Genomic DNA, 22,568 nt, shown 5'->3' with positions numbered 1-22,568 from the left:
GGGGGGGCCCCTGCTCCATCGAGTGTCCCGCCCCCCGCTGGTGAAGTGGAACGTGGTGGACCTGTAAGCGGGGAAGGAGGGGAGCGCCGCCACCGTCGTGGCTCCGCCCCCCCGCCGTGGCTCCTCCCCCCCGCCGGAGGAAGGCAGTGAACCCTGTGTGGACAGGAGGAGGGGAGCACGTCACCGTCGTGGCTCCGCCCCCCGCCGAGGCTCCGCCCCCCCCGCCGGAGGAAGGCACTGTTCGGGAGCCCAGTGTGGAGGGGAGGAGGGGAGCTCGTCACCGTCGTGGCTCCGCCCCCCCCGCCGTGGCTCCGCCCCCCCGCCGGAGAAGGGCAGTGTTCGGGATCCCTGTGTGGACGGGGGGAGGAGGGGGGCGCAGATACCGCCGCGGCTCCGCCGCCGCCCCCCTTCCCCCTGAATGACGGCCAGACATGGTGCATGAGGGAGCCTGGCCTCCGTGCGGTCCGCCCCCAGCCTGGAGGAAAAGAAGCGACGCGGTCCGGAGCATAGCCCCACTCACCTAGGGGCCAGCCGACCGGACTCCACTCACCTGCCTGCTGAAGACAAAGATGCCAGGTACGAGCGCACGCTTCCTGCAAAACTCTGCACGTCGTACGATTTGTGGGAGGGCACTGGCCGTTGAAGTAGGCAACCAAGCCCCTCCCACAAATACAGGCCAATGAATCGGCCTTACACTTGTGGGTGAAAAAATCATATCTTTTTTTCCATAAAGTACCTTTGCGGCCTGCAATGCAAATCTGATAGTGAAATATAATTAGTGAATACAACTTGGACATTGTGGGTGAAAAAAATACTTTTTTTGGGCCATAAAGTACCTTTGCGGCCTGTGCTACATATCTGACAGCCAGGCAAATAAAAGCAGGAAATCCATCTGTAGGATTGTGGGGTGACATTTCCACGGTTATCAGGCCAGTCATTCACAAGTGGCTCGGAGGGTGGGTTCCTGCACCCACATAGGCCAGGTACACAATTGTCCAGCCAGGGCACATGTGCAATACATCTTTTTTACACCCCGGACACAGAAAGATATTTTATCTGTCTGTTCATTCTGTGGTTGACCTTCCTACAGCAATTTTTTGGTGGGCGCAATGCAGCATCTAAAATAAATATTAATAATTTAATACTTAATCCGTCTGTTAGTTAGGTGGGCGACAAAGCAATTTTTGTGTGAAGTACACCTGCACCTGCATATGTGCCAGAGACAATAATATTTGCATTGTTGGCTGTTTTATACCCCTGCTCTACATAGCAGTCAGGGAAATAATTTCAAAAAAATTGTCTGTTACTTTGGTTGGTGACATTAACCCATTTTTGCCATTTAAAAACCCCTGCTCTGCATAGGTGACAGGGACTTAAATTTCTAAAATTCATTGCAAGAACGAATCCGTCTCTCCACTTGTCATGGGGACAGACGGATCTATCTTGTATCTTTTTACACAGTTTTACCGGTCTGCGCATGCGCAGACTGGAAGGACGAATCCAGCACTAATACATTCCTAATGCAGTTTTTTTTTTTTTTTAGAGCCCATTCATTTCTATGGGATCACTGCTACTCTGCTATCCTGGCCCCGACCAGTGTCCCCATGCAGCCATACACTAGAGGGGTTGTCTCATTCAGGTAGGAGCCGCTGCAGCTCTTACAACCCCTGGCGATTCGCTGATTTTGCTGGGGGTTGCCAGTCATACCCTCTGCAACAGCTGGAATAACATTCCTGTAATGGAGACTTAGTATTATGAAGCGGCGGTGTATGTCTGTCCATGTAATATTTGGGTGGCTCAGGTTCACCAGAGTGGAAGCTGCTTTTAGCTTATCAGTAAAATAAAAACAGAACAGACTGCAAACTGGGTCTTTACTGGTAACAGTACAGACTGGTGATCTCAGTGGAAGTGAATCCTCCATAACATTTATATCGAGCACGATATTACAGTAAATGCGCCCACTGTATAACATTTATCACACAGGTATTAATGGCTAATAGTGTAGTAATGGGCTAGATGAAAGGTCAGAAGTCACAGAGGGGAGATACACATAGTGATGTCATAGTAGTGTATGAAAGGTCAGAAGTCACAGAGGGGTGACATAGCGGCTATTATGACATCACCGAGTTCTAGACAAAAGGTGGCTGCTCAGGAGACATAGGTGTGATTGTGAAGAGAGAAGAAGGCGCACACGTCACTCCCATGCGACTACAGTTCCCCTGCGGAAAAATGAAGATTGTACTGCTGCTGGTCATTTGGACAGCCTTTGTATCCTGCCGCCCACTACCTCCATTTAGACTACCTTCAGGAATGGAGACTGTTCTGGAGGAGTCACCCAGTAAGTGTCCTCCATGTGTATAGGATGGCGTTTATAAGAGGAATACGCGCACTGTCATCCGGTTTTCATGTTCAGTGTGACTAAGACTAGGACTACACCTGGGGATTTATTAAAGGCTCTTCTCCAGTTTTCCAGCATACAAAAGTCTTAGTTTTTCTGCAAGCCACATTTTGCACAAAAATTTGCAACTTTTTGTGATTTGTGGCCTAAGAAAAGAGTAAATTATAGCAGACATCTAGGCCAGATCATTTACCTTTACTGGTACATGGACAGCAAGAAAACACAGCAAATGTATAATGAGGCCTTCACTTAAAATGTAGCACATATTACTCCAGCACATCCCTTACTAAGACCAGCATAGGAACTGCCAGTCTTCATAAATATCCCCCAGATTTCTTCTCTTACACTACAAAATAAAAAATACTGTGAAATTACTACTCATAGGAATACACTGAGTAAAATCGGTTAGGTGATCTGCTGGAAGTCACCGAGAAGTAATGTGATAACTGTTATGAGATCGCCGGGTTCTAGACAAATGTTCAGGAGATGTAGAGGTGATTGTGAGGGAAGGTGAAGGAGAACACGTCGCTCACCTGCGATTATAGTTTTCTTTCTAAAATTATAGGAGTTTTGTTGATTTTAATTTGCACATCATATAGAGCGCAGATCACTCAGAAATCCCTCATTATGCTGTCAGTTTCTGCTCGTGAAAAATGAAGGTTGGTTTGGGCAGCAAAGGCAGTTCTTCTTTAAGACAATTTCATAAATGTGTCCTAATCTGCATCCCTAGTTATATGACTTATTGTTACTGTCATTCTCAGGAACAATGTGGATGCTAGACACCGAAAGTACTAAGATGCTCCAGGACATGAAATTTGGATTGATCATGGCTATTCCATTCTTTGTCCTCCTTGTGTTCCTGGTGGTATTTGCCGTCATCCTCTACTGCACGTATGTAATATTTCACTTTACGTATAACACTATGACATTACAAATCCACTCCCTAGATCTAAGTCATTATTACAGATGTTGCGACAGATCTTACAATCTTAGATAAATCACACAATGTCGCCTTCCTAGCCGCACATTCTGACATCACACACTGCACATAACTGCTCTCTCTCTATATATGTATACTATAATAATGTCTTTGTGTTTATTACAGGTTTTGCCGCAAAAAGACAGAGACCTGAGAACATCACAGCCCTGCTATGAAGTGAAACGTCAGATTTGAAAAAAATCGGCCTGGGATTTAAAGGATAACTGTCACATATTTTTTTTATTTTATATTGGATTTTGGTGATTAATATCACCTTGTTTGCCATGTTCTAACTTTTGGCTCCTTATTAAATAACTCCTAAAAACCACATTTATGTCCCAAGTATATGCTATTCTTACCTAAGATTAAAATCTTATCCATCTTCCAATTGTGCTCAGATGGAAGACGAAGGCCGCACAAGGAGGCCGTCCTCCTGTCTGCGTGCGCGTTCATGTTGCTGGCCGGAACTGACAGCGAAGCAGTCAGCTGCTGCTGGCTTGTTGCTCCGCTTCCTCTATTGTCTTGAGGAGGGCATGTAGTACGCTCATGTGAACGGCGGCTTCACCCTCAGGGCTCCAGATGGCGATCAAAATGGTCGCCAATTCAACTTAGAATTTACAAATGGCGACAAGACTTTTTAGCCTTGTCGCCATTTGCGACAAGATCCGCCACCGCAGCTCTGCAGTTGAATACAGTGGCGGGCACAGGAGATGATAGTTCTCTGCCCCGCCGCCGATGTTCTTCTCAGCAACGCAGTGGAGAAGGAGTCTCTCCCTCCCCCCTGTGCTGCTGCCGCCACCAATAAGAAGAGCTGCAGTGGAGTATGTCATGAACGTACCTGTACGCAGACTGATACCGGGGGTGGTTAACTTCCGGTTAACCCTTTTATAGATTCAATTTGGTATATTGCCACCACGTGTTTTAACGGCACGCAAACTGACTACCGGTCACTCACCCTCACGCAGAGCAGGGAATGAACCAGCTCCCGCTTGCTGACCAATCGCAATTGTTCAGCCAATCAACAATCAAAATGACCTTTCTCACACAAAATGGTAAGCTGCAGCCCATGGCCATCAGTCTTTCACCTCACCCACTAGCAAATCAGCCAAGCAGTCTGAGCCCCAAGTCATGCAGCAGTTTCTTCTGCTTTCTGACAACTCTGCTAGCCATTCACATAGCCCTGAAGTGGAAGAGATTGAGTGCAACGATGACCAACCACTTATGTTTCTAGATGAGTACATGGGAGGATCACCACAGCACGTCTCGGATGATGACGAAACACAGGTGCCAACTGGTGTGGCTTTCTGCAATGTGCAGACTGACAAGGAGGGCAGGGTTGAAGACTGGGTGGAAGATAATGTGGAGGACGATGAGGTTCTCGACCCCACATGGAATTAAGGTCATGTGAGTGACCTTTGTAGTTCGGAGGAAGTAGTGGTGGTCGCACAGAGCCACCAGCACAGCAGAAGAGGGAGGAGGGTACAAAAGCGGAGCAACCGCCCCTAGACAGTACACCTGCTACTGCCCACCACACCAAGGGACCGAGCACACCAAAGCCAGCTCCAAAGAGTTCCCTGGAGTGGCATTTGTTCAGACAATGTGCTGATGATGAGACACGAGTGGTTTGCACGCTGTGCAATCAGAGCCTGAAGCGAGGCATAAATGTTCTAAACCTGAGCACAACCTGCATGACCAGGCATCTAAGTGCAAAGCACGAGCTGCAGTGGAGTATGTGATGAATGTACCTGTACGCAGACGGATACCGCACGTGACAAGGGGTGGTTAACTTCCGGTTAACCCTCTTATAGATTCAATTTGGTATACTGCCACAACGTGCTTTAATGGCACACAAACTAACTACCGGTCGCTCACCCTCACACAGAGCAGGGAATGAACCAGCTCCCGCTTGCTGACCAATCGCAATTGTTCAACCAAGCAACAATCAAAATGTCCTTTCTCACACAAAATGGTAACATTACTCTCTTCAGAGACAGGATTCATTAATTGCTTTGCTTAAAACAAGGAGAACTTAGCAAATAAGATTCTTCAATCTTTTAATAAAAGGTGAAAGGAAAAACAGTGCATATATACATTTACAGAAAAATGACTATTCTAGATAATTATTCAAGTTAATAGTAATTCTCGACAGTAAAAATAAAAGGAAAAATGGATGAAAAGTATACTTAAGTTCCTGTGTTTCAGTCCTTGAGGCCGCTGTGCAATGCGATTGGTATAATATCAGTGGACCCTGAGCACTGACATTCAGAATGCGATACAAATCCAGGTGTTAAGGCAAGGCAGGGTTGCCATACAATGCCCTGACAGCATCTTATAACAGTTCTAAAACAGGAGGTGCCAGCAGTTCTGCCCACCAATGGTATGAACGTGTGGGCAGGGTCGAGGAGGTGTCAGCAAGGTTTATGACCCATTTAAGGTCAGCCCAGAATGTCCTTATTCTGGCTGAGCCCACAGTTCTGTGGAACCACAAAATACAGCTATGACATGTATTATTGACTGTACTGTCTTCTCTTCAGTAGCCATTGCATATTTTTTTGTTAATGTGTGTTCATATAGCTTGCTGATTTTTCAAGTGCTGATTTTTATAAGTGCATTGGAGATAATAAGGAGACTAACTTAGACTAACTCAGAGCTTTTCCACTGTAGCAGAACTTCAGTGGTATTTCTGGTGGATACTCAGACACTGTGTTTCAAAACAGGTGAGGAATTTGTTAGACAGGTTATCACTATTGTCTGCTTGCAAATGAGCATAGGTGATTAAGGTGTTAAATTTGTTGTTGGGGGAGGAGCTTTTGTGGGAGTGTGTGTATATATAGCCACATAGTATTAGCTTACCTAATTATAGCTTGCTGTTTTTCCAAGTGCTGATTTTTATAAGTGCATTGGAGATATTCAGGAGATACTCAGGAGGTAATCTGTGGATACAATTTAAAAAAGTAAGATTTGTTTGTTTAAAATCTTTCCCCTCTTTAAAATGTCAGACCTGGTTCTGTGCAGGAATTGTTGTGCTTTTATTTCAGGTTCCACTCTTCAGAGATTTGGATGCTGTCTGATCTGTAGACAGCTCTCCATAATGCAGCAGGAAAATCGCATTTTTGAAATCTGAGATTTGTAAATTAACCGTTAAACAAACTCAGGCTGAGAATGTTGCAATGTCACTGCCACAGAGGCCCCTAGAAATGGAAGATGGGTTACTGCAGGTTCTGGTAGACTGAGAGTTGTTGATAGAAGACATGTCCCACAGTCTGTGGCTCTCCATAATTAATTTGCAGCACTTTCAGAGTGCAAGAGCAACATGGAGGATGGCTCAAGCACAGTTGGTGAGAAACAATCATCTCCCATGCCTAAAGTATGCAAGACTGCAGCCAAAAATAAAAAGGAGAAGGTGAGGACTGATAGCAAGCAGCTGTTGGTGGGCGATTCCATCATAAGAGGTGTGAAGTTTGAGGAAAATGGTGATGTGAGATGTCTCCCTGGTGCTACTGCTAGCAGGGATAGACGACGGATCCTTAATATTGTTAGGCAAGCAAAGCAGGAAAGGGAGGTGGATGTTATTGTCCATATTGGAACAAATGATCTGGCTTGCAATGAGGTTTCAAAGGTGAAGGAAGCTTTTCACACACTTGGAAATGATATATGGGAGGTTGCATCAACTGTTTCATTCTCTGCAGTTTTGCCTATGCATAACCTTCACCATGACAGGAGTATTTGCTAAGGAGCATTTAAACTAGGAAAGGGGGGCAAAAGAGTGATAATGCAGCAGTCCGACTGCCCCCCGGAACAATGCCAGAAGATGCCAGTAGCACAAAGGTTAAAAAATGACAAGCTCAGATTCTTGTCTACAAATGCTCGCAGTTTAGGGAATAAGATCAATGAACTTGAGGCTATAATGGCATCTGAGAATATATATTTAGTGGCTGTTACTGAGACGTGGTTCAATAGGAGTAATGACTGGGATATAACAATACCAAGGTTCTCTCTATACCGGAAAGACAGAGAAGGCAAGAAGGAGGGTGGGGGGTGGCCCTGTATGTGAAAGATAGCATGAAATCTAATTTGATACAAGTTAGCGAGACCAATTTAGAGTCCGTTTGGGTTACCTTGCAGCTTGATAATCATAAGGTAACTCGTGTAGGTGTGATATATAGACCACCTAGCCAAGTCAAAGAATTAGATGATCTATTAGTTGAGGAAATAGCTAAAATGACATTGAAGGGGGAAGTTATCGTTATAGGAGACTTTAATCTTCCAGATGTAAACTGGAAATCCAAAATAGCTAGTTCTGCCTGGAGTGCAGATATTCTAAATTCCCTACTGGGATTATCTCTACAGCAAGTAGTTGAGGAGCCAACCCAGATGGAAGACATTTTAGATTTAGTATTCACAAATGGGAATTTGGTATCTGATATTACTGTAGGGGACAGCTTGGGATCTAGTGATCACCAATCAGTGTGGTTTACTATAAGTACAGTGACTGAGTCACACCACACAAAAACAAAAGTTTTAGATTTTAGAAAAACTGCCTTTTCTAAAATTAGATTAGTGGTATACTAGTCGCTATCAGATTGGAACAGTTTCAATGGAGTCCAGGAGAAATGGGACTACTTAAAAGTGGCACTATTGAAGGCAACAGAAAATTGCATTAGGCTTGTCAGTAAAAGTAAAAAAATAAGAGACCACTGTGGTACTCAGCAGAAGTGGCCAAAATCATTGAAAACAAAAAGATAGCATTTAGTAATTATAAAAAACGAGGATGACAGGCAAATTTATAAGATTAGGCAGAGAGAGGCCAAACAAGTTATAAGAGCGTCTAAAGCACAGGCAGAAAAAAAATTAGCTCAGTCAGTGAAAAAGGCGATAAGACATTCTCCAGATACATAAATGAAAAAAGGAAACTAAAACAAGGAATTACCAAATTAAAAACAAAAGAAGGAAGGTATATGGAAGAAGATAAAGAACTAGCTGACTGCCTCAATGAATACTTCTGTTCAGTTTTTACAAAGGAAAATGAAGGAAAAGGACCTCAGTTAGGAAGGAAGACTTTTGAATCTTTTGTTGCATGTGTCTTTATAGAGGAAGAGTTTCTAAGTCAGCTGTCTAAAATTAATACAAATAAGTGTCATGGAACCATGAACCAGACGTACAACAAGAGATGAGTGGAAATAAGAAGGCTTTATTGAAAATAAAGCTGTAAGGCAAAAGTCCAAACGGATGGCTAAACCGAAGCAGGGTCTTGCGAAACCAGGGATCAGGAACCAGAAGGGTAGTCAGACGAAGCCAGGATCAGGAACCAGCAGGGTAGTCAGACGAAGCCAGGATCAGGAATCAGCAGGGTAGTCAGACGAAGCCAGGATCAGGAACCAGAAGCAGCAGCAGTCTTAGAAGCATGTGAGCACAGGAGGACCAAGCAAGGAACTGAAGCCACAGACCTCCTATATATATGAGCTAGGCATCCAGCTCCTCCCAGTGGGAAGGAGGAGCCGCAGGGTGGGAGGCTACAAGAAACCCAGAAACCAAGATGGCCGCCAGCACATGTCAAACGAAGGAGAACAGCAAGGAGGTAAGACCATGACAGTACCTCCCCCCCAAGGGCCCCTCCTCCGCGGAGTAAGGAACGGTTTCTGAGGGAAGCGTGCGTGGAAGGCTCGGAGCAAGGCAGGAGCATGGACATCTGCGGAGGGAACCCAGGAACGCTCCTCTGGACCATAACCACGCCAATGGACCAAAAACTGCACCCGGCCGCGGACCAGGCGTGAGTCCAGGATATTGCTCACCTCATACTCCTCACGATTGCCCACTTGGACCGGACGAGGCCGAGGAATCGAGGAAGTGAAACGATTACACACCAGTGGCTTCAACAGGGAGACATGAAACACGTTGGAGATCCGCATGCCAGGAGGAAGCGCAAGGGCATAGGCTACCGGGTTTACCCTGCGAAGCACTCGGAAGGGACCAACAAAGCGAGGCGCCAGCTTGGGAGTGGGCACTCGAAGGTTGAGGTTGCGGGTGGACAACCATACGCGGTCTCCGACCTGGTAGGAAGGAGCGGGCGCTCGTCTGCGATCAGCCTGGAGTCTCTGGCGCTGCGCAGAGGCCTCAAGGGACCTCTGGATCTGTACCCAAGAAGCACGTAGGACGGAAAGGTGATCCTCCACAGCCGGAATATCCTGGGGAGAGAATACCTCCGGTAACACGGCAGGTTGGAACCCATAATTGGCCATGAAGGGAGACGTCCCAGAGGAAGAGTTCACCGCCGTGTTCCTGGCAAACTCAGCCCAAGGCAGGAGGTCAACCCAATTGTCTTGGTGATCGGAGACATAGAAACGAAGGAATTGCTCCAAGGCCTGATTGGATCGTTCTGCGGCCCCATTGGACTGAGGGTGGTAGGCCGAGGAGAAAGAGAGATGAATCCCCAACTGGGAGCAAAAGGCGCGCCAGAACCTGGACACAAACTGACTCCCCCAATCCGACACAATCTCCTTGGGCAAACCGTGCAACCGGAAGACCTCCCTGCCAAAAATCGAGGCCAACTCTTGTGCAGAGGGTAACTTCTTGAGAGGAACACAGTGGCACATTTTGGAAAACCGATCCACTATCATGAGAATGACCGTATGGCCTCGGGATGCAGGGAGGTCCACAATGAAATCCATCCCCAGGTGTGACCATGGACGCTCCCCGGTGGCTATGGGTTGCAAAAGGCCCAACGGAAGGTGCCGAGGGGACTTACTCTGGGCACAAACGGAGCATGCCGCTACATATGCGGCGATGTCGGAACGTAGAGAAGGCCACCAGAACAGACGTGAAACAGCCCAGGACAGCTGATTCTTTCCAGGATGCCCCGCGGCCTTGGAGTTATGGTAGGTTTGCAACAACCGAGTGCGCAACTCCTCAGGCACAAAACACCTGCCGTTGGGTCTCCCAGAGGGAGCACCAGATTGAGCCGCCAAAATCTGCTCACCCAGGGGAGAGGTCAGGCTGGTGCGAATGGCGGCCAGGATCTGATTCGGAGGTATGACCGAAGTCGGAATCGACTCCTCCCCGGACAGCTCGGAGTACTGCCGTGATAAGGCATCCGCTCTGATGTTCTTGGAACCGGGTAGGTAGGAGACCACGTAATTAAAACTGTGACAAGAACAGAGCCCATCTGGCCTGACGTGGTGTCAATCTCTTGGCCTCAGAGAGGTAGGTCAGATTCTTGTGGTCCGTCAGGATGAGAACCGGAACCACCGAGCCCTCGAGCAAGTGCCTCCATTCTTTAAGGGCCTGCACGATGGCCAATAACTCCCTGTCACCAATCTGGTAGTTGCACTCCGCGGAAGACAGTTTCCGGGAGTAAAACCCACAAGGAAGCAGAGGACCCTCTGGTGTTCTACGCTGAGACAGGAGGGCGCCTACTCCCGTCTCAGACGCGTCCACCTCGAGGACAAACGGCAACCCAGGGTTGGGATGCGACAGAATCGGAGCCGACACAAAGGCGGACTTTAGAGCCTCAAAAGCTCGGATGGCCTCGGGCGGCCAGACCTGGGGATTGCTGCCCTTCCTGGTCAGATCCGTGAGAGGCTTGGCTAGCATGGAAAAGTCCCTGATGAACTTCCGATAATAATTGGCGAAGCCCAAAAAGCGCTGCAGGGCACGAAGACCACTGGGCTGGGGCCACTGTAAGACAGCCGAAACCTTCTCAGGATCCATGGAGAACCCCTCAGCGGAAATGATGTAACCTAAGAAGGTTACCTGGGATCGGTGAAATTCGCATTTCTCAAGCTTACCGAACAGCTTGTTCTCTCGTAACCGTTGCAACACTCGTCTGACATCCAGAATGTGGGCCTCCATGGATTCAGAATATACCAAGATGTCATCCAAATAGACCACCACACACTGCTGCAACAGGTCACGGAAAACATCGTTGATGAATTCCTGGAAGACTGCGGGCGCATTGCACAACCCAAAGGGCATAACCAAGGATTCATAATGACCGGTCCTGGTGTTAAACGCGGTCTTCCACTCATCGCCCGCCTTGATCCTTACCAGGTTATATGCCGCCCTCAGGTCGAGTTTGGTAAAGACCGTGGCCCCTTTGAGGCGATCGAACAGCTCAGAAATCAAGGGTATCGGGTAAGCGTTCTTGATCGTGATGCGATTGAGACCCCTGTAATCGATGCAAGGCCTCAACTCACCGCCCTTCTTTTTCACAAAGAAAAATCCAGCCCCTGCCGGGGACGAGGATTTGCGAATGTGTCCGCGTGAAAGCGCCTCCCTCACGTACTCCCCCATGGCCTCATTCTCCGCTACCGACAGTGGATAGACTTTGCCACGAGGCGGAACGGCACCAGATTGTAACTCTATGGCACAATCGTATGGGCGGTGCGGAGGTAGGGCAACCGTACGCACCTTATCGAATACATCCCGGTACTCCTCGTATTCAGGAGGCAACAGAGAGTCCGAGGAAGTACACAGCAACTTGACAGGCCCATGGATGCAACTAGCCCCACACTGCGGTGACCACGAGAGGATCTCGGCCGATTTCCAATCGAAAGTCGGATTATGCTTCTGGAGCCAGGGGTACCCCAAGACCACCGAGTAGTGTGGAGACGAAATAACCTGGAGACAGACCGACTCTCTGTGAACGGCACCAATGGCCATCCCCACTGGAAGGGTCTCATGAGTCACGTGTGGCGGCAGAAGGGGTCTGCCGTCTATCGCCTCAAGAGCCAGTGGGGAACCTCGAGGCTGCAGAGGAATGGAATTGGCGGCAGCGAACACACTATCAATGAACAAACCACCAGCACCAGAGTCCACCAACGCCTGGGTCGTCACCGAGCCCCCGACCCAGGAGAGGACAACAGTAATCAGTGGTTTGTCAACACGGGAAACCGGGGACGAGGAGACTCCACCCAAGATCTGCCCCCGACAGGATCTCAGGTGCGAGCGTTTCCCGGACGGTTCGGGCATGCCAACCGAAAATGCCCACCGAGACCACAGTACATGCATCGGCCCTCGCGTCTCCGGAGTACCCTCTCCCCCTCGGACAGGCGAGCAAACCCCAGCTGCATGGGTTCACCCCCAGACAAGTCATCCCCAGGAGGCGTGGGAGGAGAGGGAGGCACGGGTGGGACAGCAAACGTAGGCGCCAATCTGTTAGAAGACCTCCGCAGGCTCTCCTTAAAAGAAGGTCTCTCCCTGAGTCTGGTGTCAATCAAAATCAGGAAAGAAATAAGAGACTCGAGCTCCACTGGTAGGTCCTTAGCTGCAACCTCATCCTTCAAGGCATCCGAGAGACCATGAGAGAAAGCAGCGACCAGAGCCTCATTATTCCAGCCCACCTCTGCTGCCAGGGTACGAAACTCAATGGCGTATTCAGCTACGGATCGTGAACCCTGTCTGATGGACATAAGGAGCTTCGCAGCAGAGGCAGCACGAGCCGGCACATCGAATACCTTCCGAAGAGAAGCAACAAAACCAGAAAACTCGGCAACCACCGGATTGTTGTTCTCCCATAAAGGGCTGGCCCAGGCCAAGGCCTTGTCCGAGAGCAGCGAGATCAAGAAGCCCACCTTTGATCTCTCAGTAGGAAAGGCATGTGGCAGCAACTCGAAGTAAATGCCCACCTGGTTAAGGAAACCTCGGCACTGAGTTGGCTCTCCCCCAAAGCGCTGTGGAAGGGGGGCAGAACCGGTCATACCCCGAAACACCGCAGGCGCAGCAACAGGTGTCGGGGTAGACTCTGGCGCAACAACCGGAGCGGCAGTAGGAGCGGGCCCAGGAGCGACAACCGACCCATCGGCAACGGAAGCTAAATGAGCCGTGCGTTCAAGCAGGGTTTGCAACGCCACAGCGAACCGACCCAACAGGTGACCCTGCTGATCAAGTCTGGCAACCAGCTGTAGGTAGCGAGGATGGCCCTGTACCGTCAGAATTCATGGATTGGTCCTAATGTCATGGAACCATGAACCAGACGTACAACAAGAGATGAGTGGAAATAAGAAGGCTTTATTGAAAATAAAGCTGTAAGGCAAAAGTCCAAACGGATGGCTAAACCGAAGCAGGGTCTTGCGAAACCAGGGATCAGGAACCAGAAGGGTAGTCAGACGAAGCCAGGATCAGGAACCAGCAGGGTAGTCAGACGAAGCCAGGATCAGGAATCAGCAGGGTAGTCAGACGAAGCCAGGATCAGGAACCAGAAGCAGCAGCAGTCTTAGAAGCATGTGAGCACAGGAGGACCAAGCAAGGAACTGAAGCCACAGACCTCCTATATATATATGAGCTAGGCATCCAGCTCCTCCCAGTGGGAAGGAGGAGCCGCAGGGTGGGAGGCTACAAGAAACCCAGAAACCAAGATGGCCGCCAGCACATGTCAAACGAAGGAGAACAGCAAGGAGGTAAGACCATGACAATAAGCCACAGGGGCCTGATGAGATACACCCAAAGCTATTAAAAGAGCTCAGTGGCGAACTAGCAAAACCATTAACAGATTTATTTAACCAATCACTGGCAACAGGAGTCGTCCCAGAAGATTGGAAATTGACAAATGTTGTGCCCTTTCACAAGAAAGGTAGTAGGGAGGAATCGGGCAACTATAGGCCAGTAAGTCTGATATCAATAGTGGGTAAATTAATGGAAACCATACTTAAACTGCTACAAGAGGACATCGTTTTAAATTAGAGGGGCAAAGGTTTAAAAGTAATATCAGGAAGTATTACTTTACTGAGAGAGTAGTGGATGCATGGAATAGCCTTCCTGCAGAAGTGGTAGCTGCAAATACAGTGAAGAAGTTTAGGCATGCATGGGATAGGCATAAGGCCATCCTTCATATAAGATAGGGCCAAGGGCTATTCACAGTATTCAGTATATTGGGCAGACTAGATGGGCCAAATGGTTCTTATCTGCTGACACATTCTATGTATGTGTGCCTACAGCGCCATCGAGTGACCTTTAGCTGTAAGCACATTGTCTGCCTTATTATAAGCTATGCATATACATTAGGTCACCTGACTTCCTGCTCGCGGGCTTTCTGGGAAAGAGACCGACACCTTCTGCCATTTTCCTTCACCTCTTGGAAAGAGCAGCTGCACATTGCGTGTCTCTTTACTAAAGCATCGTCAGTAAGGGATTAATTAATGTTTTCTTATAAGCTTTGTGTACATTGTGCCGTACATTCAGTTCTTGTATGTAAATTTTTTCTTATAGTTTACCTTATCTACTGCCGGTTAATAAAACCACAGATTACAGAAACAAGTCTCATCTTATTAACTAGTAGAATGGTGATCTCTGCCTGTTGAACTGCATATAGACCCCGTTGGTATGTGTTGTGAGAACAGGACAGTAAACGACGACTTCTAGCAAGAGAGGCACACCTGACTACACAGAAGTCTGTTACGGTCCATGCAATATCTGCAAACAGACACCACAGCAACTTCTATACAGTCCAGTACTGCAAGGGGATAGCTGCTTCAAGCAATGTAGACACATTTTTATTGCATACCGTGACCGCTCTCTAAGCACAGCGACCGACATTCCAAAGCACAGTAGTCTCCACGCAGTTAAGTGTCTTCTTCACCAGCACCATGTCGTGAAACAGAGTATCAAGCTACAGGACAAGATCAAAGAAGGATGGTTCCACCAAGTCGTCTTCCGTTAGCAATGCAGCTGCCATTGCTCGCGCAAAGGCAGAAGCCGCGAGGTCAAAGCAGCCTTTGCCGAACAAGAAATGAAGATGAAAGAAGAAGGCACAGTTAGAGGCTGAGAAAGGAAAGCAACAGGCTTTACTAGAAATGAAAAAGGTCCTCTTAGATGCAAAGCTAGACAAACTCGCCGTAGAGAAAGAAACGGCAGCCTCCATAGCTGAAGCAGAGTTCTTGGAAGCAATGGAATACCTGAAAACTGAAAGTCACTGCAGTGTGCTTAGCCCAGAACTCTGTCAGCAAGATCCTGTACGACGCACTTCAGAGTACGTCCGTCAACACTCTAGACCAAACAGCAATGCTGATCCATTCCCAGTAACCGAAGATGTCACCTATGCCACAGAGGAATCATACCATCCGAAAGAAAGAGTCACGCTCGGAACCCAGTCCTACAAACAAGAGAGCACAGAGCCACGTGACAAAACTCGAGCTAACTTCCCTGCACACCAAGGAAGCCAGCTTCCAGTCCAGCCTGCAGAGCCATCTTATCCCACAAGATGGTATGACATGGGCTGGCCTAAGTCAGAGACTCCATACAGGTATAATCACCCACCGCACTCTTACTGTGACTTCCCACCTCCAACCAACCTAAGTAGTAACCAGAGCGCAACAGACTTTGCCAGGTTCTTTACTAGACAAGAGCTAGTTACAAAGGGACTGGCGAAGTTCAATGATTGCCCTGAAAACTATAGAGCATGGCGGGTCTCCTTTTATAACATTACAAAAGACTTGGGTCTGTCATGTAGTGAGGAGATAGACTTCCTTGTAGATTGGCTTGGAAAAGACTCTGTAGAACATGCCAAGAGAATCAGGGATATTAATATAAACTACCCAAAGACTGGCCTAAAAATGATCTGGGATAGACTTGATGAATGTTATGGTTCTGCAGAGATCATAGAGGATGCGTTGTTTAAAGGAATTGACAAATTCCCTAAAATATCTAGCAAATGTTTTCAGAAACTTAGGGATTTAAGTGATCTACTGATGGATTTAAAGGTTGCCAAAGCCAAGGGGATTTACCGGGGCTTGCTTTCCTTGAAACTACCACAAGTGTCAAGCTAATGTATTAAAGCTTCCCCACAACCTGCAGGAGAAATGGGTCTCCCACGGGTCAAGGTACAAACATACCTACAATTTGCCATTCCCTCCCTTCAGTGTGTTTGTCAACTTTGTAAGGCTAGAAGCTAATATTCGTAATGACCTTAGCTTTGATCTATCACAGTCTTGTGTCACTCCCTATGACCACAGACCACACAAAGGATCAGTGGCAATGCAGTCAAGGATCCTGGTAAGCAGTGCCATCTACAAAAGAAGCCACACCCTCTTCTGAAGTGCAGAGCCTTTAGAGAAATGTCCATAGGAGATTGCAAAGCCTTCTTCAAGGGGAACCACATTTGCTACAAGTGCTGCTCATTAACATCACATATTGCCAAAGACTGTCAGGTTAGTTTAAAATGCACAGAATGCAACAACTCAGATAACAACACGGCCTTATATCCTGGGCCTTTCCCATGGACCTTATCACAGAGTAACAGCGCCAGAGAGCATGGCACTCTGAAGCTAACCCATCAGCAGTTACTTCACAATGCACTGAAGTCTGCAAAGGACTCATAGGCGGCAGGTCCTGCTAAAAAATCTGCCTAGCGAAAGTATACCCAAAGGGTTGCATAGACAAAGCCATCAATGTTTACGCCATCCTAGATGACCAAAGTAACGCGTCCCTAGCCAAATCTTCTTTCTTTGACATTTTCAACATTAAAGGGCCCAACACTCCTTATTCTCTAAAGACTTGTGCAGGTACTGTAAAAACAGGGGGGAGGAGAGCTAGTGGCTACCTGATTGAGTCCATAGATGGTAACATGTGTCTTTCCTTACCAACTATTACTGAATGTAACAAAATCCCTTATAATAGACACGAGATCCCTACACCAAAGGTAGCCATGCACCACCCCCATTTAGAGCGTATAGCCCATCTCTTACCAGAACTCGATCGTAACGCTCAGATAATCCTACTCCTAGGAAGAGATATCTTATAAATTCATAAAACCAGAGAACAGATTGATGGCCCACATCATGCTCCTTATGCCCAAAGGCATCACCTAGGATGGGTCATAATAGGGGATGTCTGCTTAGGAAGCATACACAAACCAACTTCCATTAATAGCATGCTTACAAGCACATTCGATAATGGACGTCCCTCTATCTTCCAACCATGTAAAAACAACTTCCTTATAAAGGAATTCCCACACAGTACTTACCTACCTTGTTCTTTCATATACTCTTTAGACCACAACATAGCTTGTGACAGTGACAAAGACCTCCTAGGTTGCTCAGTGTTCCAAAAGACCAAGGAGGACAATCAGGTAGCAATGTCCCATGAAGACAGATTGTTTTAGAGACCATGCAATGAGAGACATTCGCTAAGGAACCCTACTGCATCAATATAAAAAAAACCTGTGTCGAAAGACAGTGTGTTAGTGAAGTTCGATCCAGTCCTCAACGAGAATGGTCTGCTAAGAGTGGGAGGGCGGCTTAAAGAAGCCAAATTAGGGTTCAATGAGAAACATCCTATCATAATACCTGGTCATCATCATGTAGCTTCCTTGCTCGTAGAGCACTACCACAGTAAGATAAAACACCAGGGCCGACTATTTACCGAAGGAGCTTTATGAGCTGCTGGACTGTGGGTTGTTGGTGCAAAAAGGTGTATTAACAAGTGTATCTTTAAATGTATCACTTGCCACAAGCTATGGGGGAGTTTACAAACACAAAAAATGGCCAATCTCACGTCTGACAGGCTTAGCATGGACCCTCCATTTACTAATGTTGGTCTTGACGTGTTTGGTCCCTGGTCTGTTATCACACGTTAAACTAGAAGTAGCTATGCTAGCTCCAAGTGATGGGCAGTCATTTTCAGTTGTATGTCCATCTGAGCCATCCACATTGAAGTTATTGAGTTTATGGACACTACTAGCTTCATAAATGCCCTCAGGCACTTTATCGCAATCGGATGTCCTGTAAAACAAATACGCTCTGACAGAGGCACAAACTTTGTTGGAGCTGCTAGTGAGCTAAAGATTCTCTCCAACCTGGATAGTAACAGTGTAAAAAGATTTCTTAGTGAGCAAGGATGCACTTGGATTTTCAATTCCCCTTCTCACATGGGAGGAGCTTGGGAAAGAATGATTGGCATAGCCCGCCGAATCTTGAACGCTATCTTCCTACAAGTGGGCAATGCTAGACTCTCTTACAACCTTTATGGCCGAAGTATCAGCCATTATCAATGCCAGACCCTTGGCTCCGATATCAAATCACCCAGGAGATCCAATACTGCTTACGCCTGCCTTTCTACTTACCCAAAAGACTGGTATAGTGAATGCTCCTTCTGGAGAGTTTGGCACCAAAGATCTCTACAAAGCCAGTGGAGACAAGTGCAAGGTCTTGCCGATACTTTCTGGAATAATTGGAAGAAGCAAAATCTTCCTACTTTACACATAAGATCCAAATAGCACACAGTTAGGCCCAACCTGAAACCTGGTGACATTGTTCTTGTTAAAGACTCTCAGGCTCAAAGAAATCATTGGCCTTTGGGCCTCATTACTAAAGTATTCCCAATTGAAGACGGATGTGTCTGTAAAGTTGAGGTCAAGATTGGTAAGGGATTAATTAATGTTTTCTTATAAGCTTTGTGTACATTGTGCTGTACATTCAGTTCTTGTATGTTAATTGTATGTTTTTCTTATAGTTTACCTTATCTACTGCCGGTTAATAAAACCACAGATTACAGAAACAAGTCTCATCTTATTAACTAGTAGAATGGTGATATCTGCCTGTTGAACTGCATATAGACTCCGTGGGTACATGTTGTGAGAACAGGACAATGGCTCTTATGATTTTATGAGTCTAACAAGACCAAACCTGACACTGCTGAGGCCTGTGGTTCTCCAGGATGGCTTAAAGCTGGCTTTTCAGCCTTCCAAAGGCACAAGAACATACTGTTTGATAGCTTCGTGATCGCACTGGTCCACAGAGGTTGAATCCAGCCTTAGCCAGTGCAGAATATGGCTACGACCAGAGATATGAAAAATGACTATGTTTGAGTCCCTCAAAGGTTCAATATGTCGCTTTCCCATCTCTCTCTGGTCATCCACAGTGCCCGCCCCTTTAACAGTGACCTCCACTGCAGCTGCCCCTTTAATAGTGGCCCCGACCCTCTTAACAGTGACCTCCACAGCGCCCTGCCCATTTAAGGCTAGGGCTACATGACGACATGTGTCGCACGACATTTTGTCGTACCAATGTCGCACAACAATTTTTATAATGATAGGCTATGGTGTAGCACTGCGACACGCGACATGCTGCGACTGCGACATGACAGTCACAAAAAATCCATCCAAGATGGATGCATGTAGCAGTGTAGTTGATCCCTATGTGTCGTGTGACTTATTGTTGTTGTGTAGCCCTAGCCTAAAGCTGACCTACAGCAGTGAAGAAAAATGGCTGGATTGTTATGTAAACTTGGAGTAAAACTGTGTGTATGTGGAGACTAAGGGCCTGTAAGCTTCTATTGGCTGATAAGGGACATGTGACCGTGTGTATGGCAGTTGGGATATGAGTGAAAGACTTGCAGACTTCTATTGGCTAATGCAGGTCATATTTTGGGAATATCTCAGGAACGGTACATACTAGAGAGCTGATACCCGGTCTAAAACCTTCTCAGACACTTAATGTACCTGTGTGCCAAATTTGCTTAAGATCGCTCCAGTCATTTGGTCGCGAATAAAGAACAGACAGACAGAAACTCCTTTTTATATATATAATGAGACTAGCAGAAGGACCTGGCTTCGCACGGGTATATTTCATCTATTTTATTTTATGTTTCCGTATATCGTAAAAAAATATCAACAGTTTCCCCCATAACAGTGACCTCTACAGAGCCTGCACCTTTAACTGTGACTTTCACTGTGACCGCGCCTTTAACTGTGACTTTCAATGTGACCGCCCCTTTAACTGTGACCGCCCCTTTAACTGTGACTTTCACTGTGACCGCCCGTTTACCAGTGACTGTCACAGTGACCGCCCCTTTAACAGTGACTTTCACAGTGACTTCCTGCTCGCAGGGCTTTCTGGGAAAGAGACAGGCACCTTCTGCCATTGTATGTTCATTTTTTCTTATAGTTTACCTTATCTACTGCCGGTTAATAAAACCACAGATTACAGAAACAAGTCTCATCTTATTAACTAGTAGAATGGTGATATCTGCCAGTTGAACTGCACATAGACTCCGTGGGTACATGTTGTGAGAACAGGACAACGACCCTTATGTTTTTACGAGTCTAACAAGACCAAACCTGACACTGCTGGGGCTTGTGGTTTTCCAGGACGGCTTAAAGCTGGCTTTTCAGCCTTCCAAAGGCACAAGCACATGCTGTTTGATATCTTCGTGATCGCACTGGTCCACGGAGGTTGAATCCGGCCTTAGCCAGTGCAGAATATGGCTACGACCAATATGTCGCTTTCCCATCTCTCTCTGGTCCCCTGCTGGGACTGTAGTCAGAATGTCTGACTAATGTTATCCCAGTATCCAGTATTTTACGATGAGCCTCGGCAGGGGTGCTTTTGAAGCTACCATCTTTATCTTTATGAAGTGTCATTTTCAATTACTAGGACACAGCTCCAAGCAAGGGAATATTTCTCTTTTAAAGCAGAATAAAGGGGGCCTCTAGGCCTGTGAGTGTGTGTGTATTTAAAAAGGGGACTCTACTTGGGGTACCCTCGTCACAGAGTAGACACCTCAAAAACCAAGAAAGATCTATGGCTCCTCCTGCTTCCTCTTCTGCTGCAGTCTCGGCCTCTTCTTCCCCCTCTGGAGTGACAGTGGCACCTACCACCCCGCAAGCAAAGGATGTGGCAGCAATGCCACCACTTTGGTCACCAAGTATCTCTACAATGTCCCATGGAAGCGTTCAGCTGTCTATCTCCCAAACACTGGAGAGAAAGAGGAAGTACCCCCCTACCCACCCGTGATCCCTGGCCCTGAAAGCCAGCAATTCAAAATTCCTGGCCTTTGAAATGCTGTCATTCAGTCTGGTGGACACAGACAGTTTTAAGAATTTGATGGCGGTCGCTGTCCCACAGTACGTTGTCTCCAGCCGCCACTACTTTTCCAGACGAGCCATCCCTTCCCTGCACAACCAAGTGGAGGACAAAATCAGGTGCATAAAAGAACATCGAAAGTTGATAGAGAAGATATCCAATTGGATGGTGGACATCACAGGGACTTGCGACATGGTGGAGCAGTATGTGTGCACACACCTACACGTACTGACTGATGGGTCTGCCCCCTTCAACTTCTGGGTCTCCAAATTGGGCACATGGCCTTTACGCCTTGGAGGTGCTAGCCTGCCCTGCAGCCAGTGTATTGTCTTAATGTTTGTTTAGCACGGCAGGAGGGGGTTATCACAGACAAGGGCAGCCGTCTATCCACAGTCAATGTGTACAAGCTCACATTCATTAAAATGAACCAGGCAGGGATCCCACAGGACTTGTCAATACCATGTGCAGAATAGATATGTATACCGGCCTCGCCCAGCCATTGTTGTACTCCAGCACACTTTCTCTGTTTTATTTTTTATATTTCCCAAAGTTTTGGGGTCTACCCAAATTTGAACAAAATAAAAAAAATAAAAAATAAAAAACAAAACCAAAAACCAGTGTTGGCTACCTCCTCCTCCACCGCCGCTTCCACCTACACCGCCACATCCACCGCCTCCTCGACCTTCTACTCCATATGTACTTCCTCCTCCTAGATCAAGATATTTTTTTTAATTTTTTTAACGTATTTTATGTTCTTTGAAGTCATTTCCCTATCCACATTTGTTTGCAGAGCACTTGCCATGCTCTTAACCACATTTTGCTGCCTTTTGCAGCCCTCTAGCCCTTTCCATGACTTTTTTAGAGCCATTGTAATGCTCCAAAGTTCGTGTTGGGACCTCAAAGAGGTTCGGGGTCCCGAACTCGAACTTTTTTGCGAAGTTCGGCCGAACCGGGCGAACCCGAACATCCATGTGTCCACTCAACTCTACTAGGCAGTTAAAGCAAAGTGCACCCCCGCCATTACACACATAGGCCCTGATTTATTTAAGGTCCCTCTGTACCAGACATTTGTCCATCCAGTTCGGCCTGTCATCCTGCAAGTTGATCCAGAGGAAGGCAAAAAAACCCTGTGAGGTAGAAGCCAATTTTCCTCACTTTAGGGGAATAAAAAATTCCTTCCCGACTCCAATCAGGCAATCAGAATAAATCCCTGGATCAACGACCCCTCTCTAGTAGCTATAGCCTGTAATATTATTACACTCCAGAAATACATCCAGGCCCCTCTTGAATTCCTTTATTGTACTCACCATCACCACCTCCTCAGGCAGAGAGTTCCATAGTCTCACTGCTCTTACCGTAAAGAATCCTTTTCTATATTTGTGTACAAACCTTCTTTTCT

General features: G+C 47.0%; 1 long non-coding RNA gene across 1 annotated transcript; it reads left to right on the top strand.

The window, feature by feature from the left end:
• Positions 1 to 343: 343 nt before the first annotated feature.
• On the top strand, positions 344 to 3,638 carry LOC122926407. The gene is made up of 3 exons (XR_006387664.1): positions 344 to 576; positions 3,160 to 3,289; positions 3,504 to 3,638. It is a non-coding gene; the product is annotated as an uncharacterized LOC122926407 (long non-coding RNA).
• Positions 3,639 to 22,568: the final 18,930 nt, after the last annotated feature.

The sequence above is a fragment of the Bufo gargarizans genome, chromosome 2 (assembly GCF_014858855.1).
Source record: "Bufo gargarizans isolate SCDJY-AF-19 chromosome 2, ASM1485885v1, whole genome shotgun sequence".
NCBI lineage: Eukaryota > Metazoa > Chordata > Amphibia > Anura > Bufonidae > Bufo > Bufo gargarizans.
This window is presented reverse-complemented; position numbering and strand designations above follow the sequence as displayed.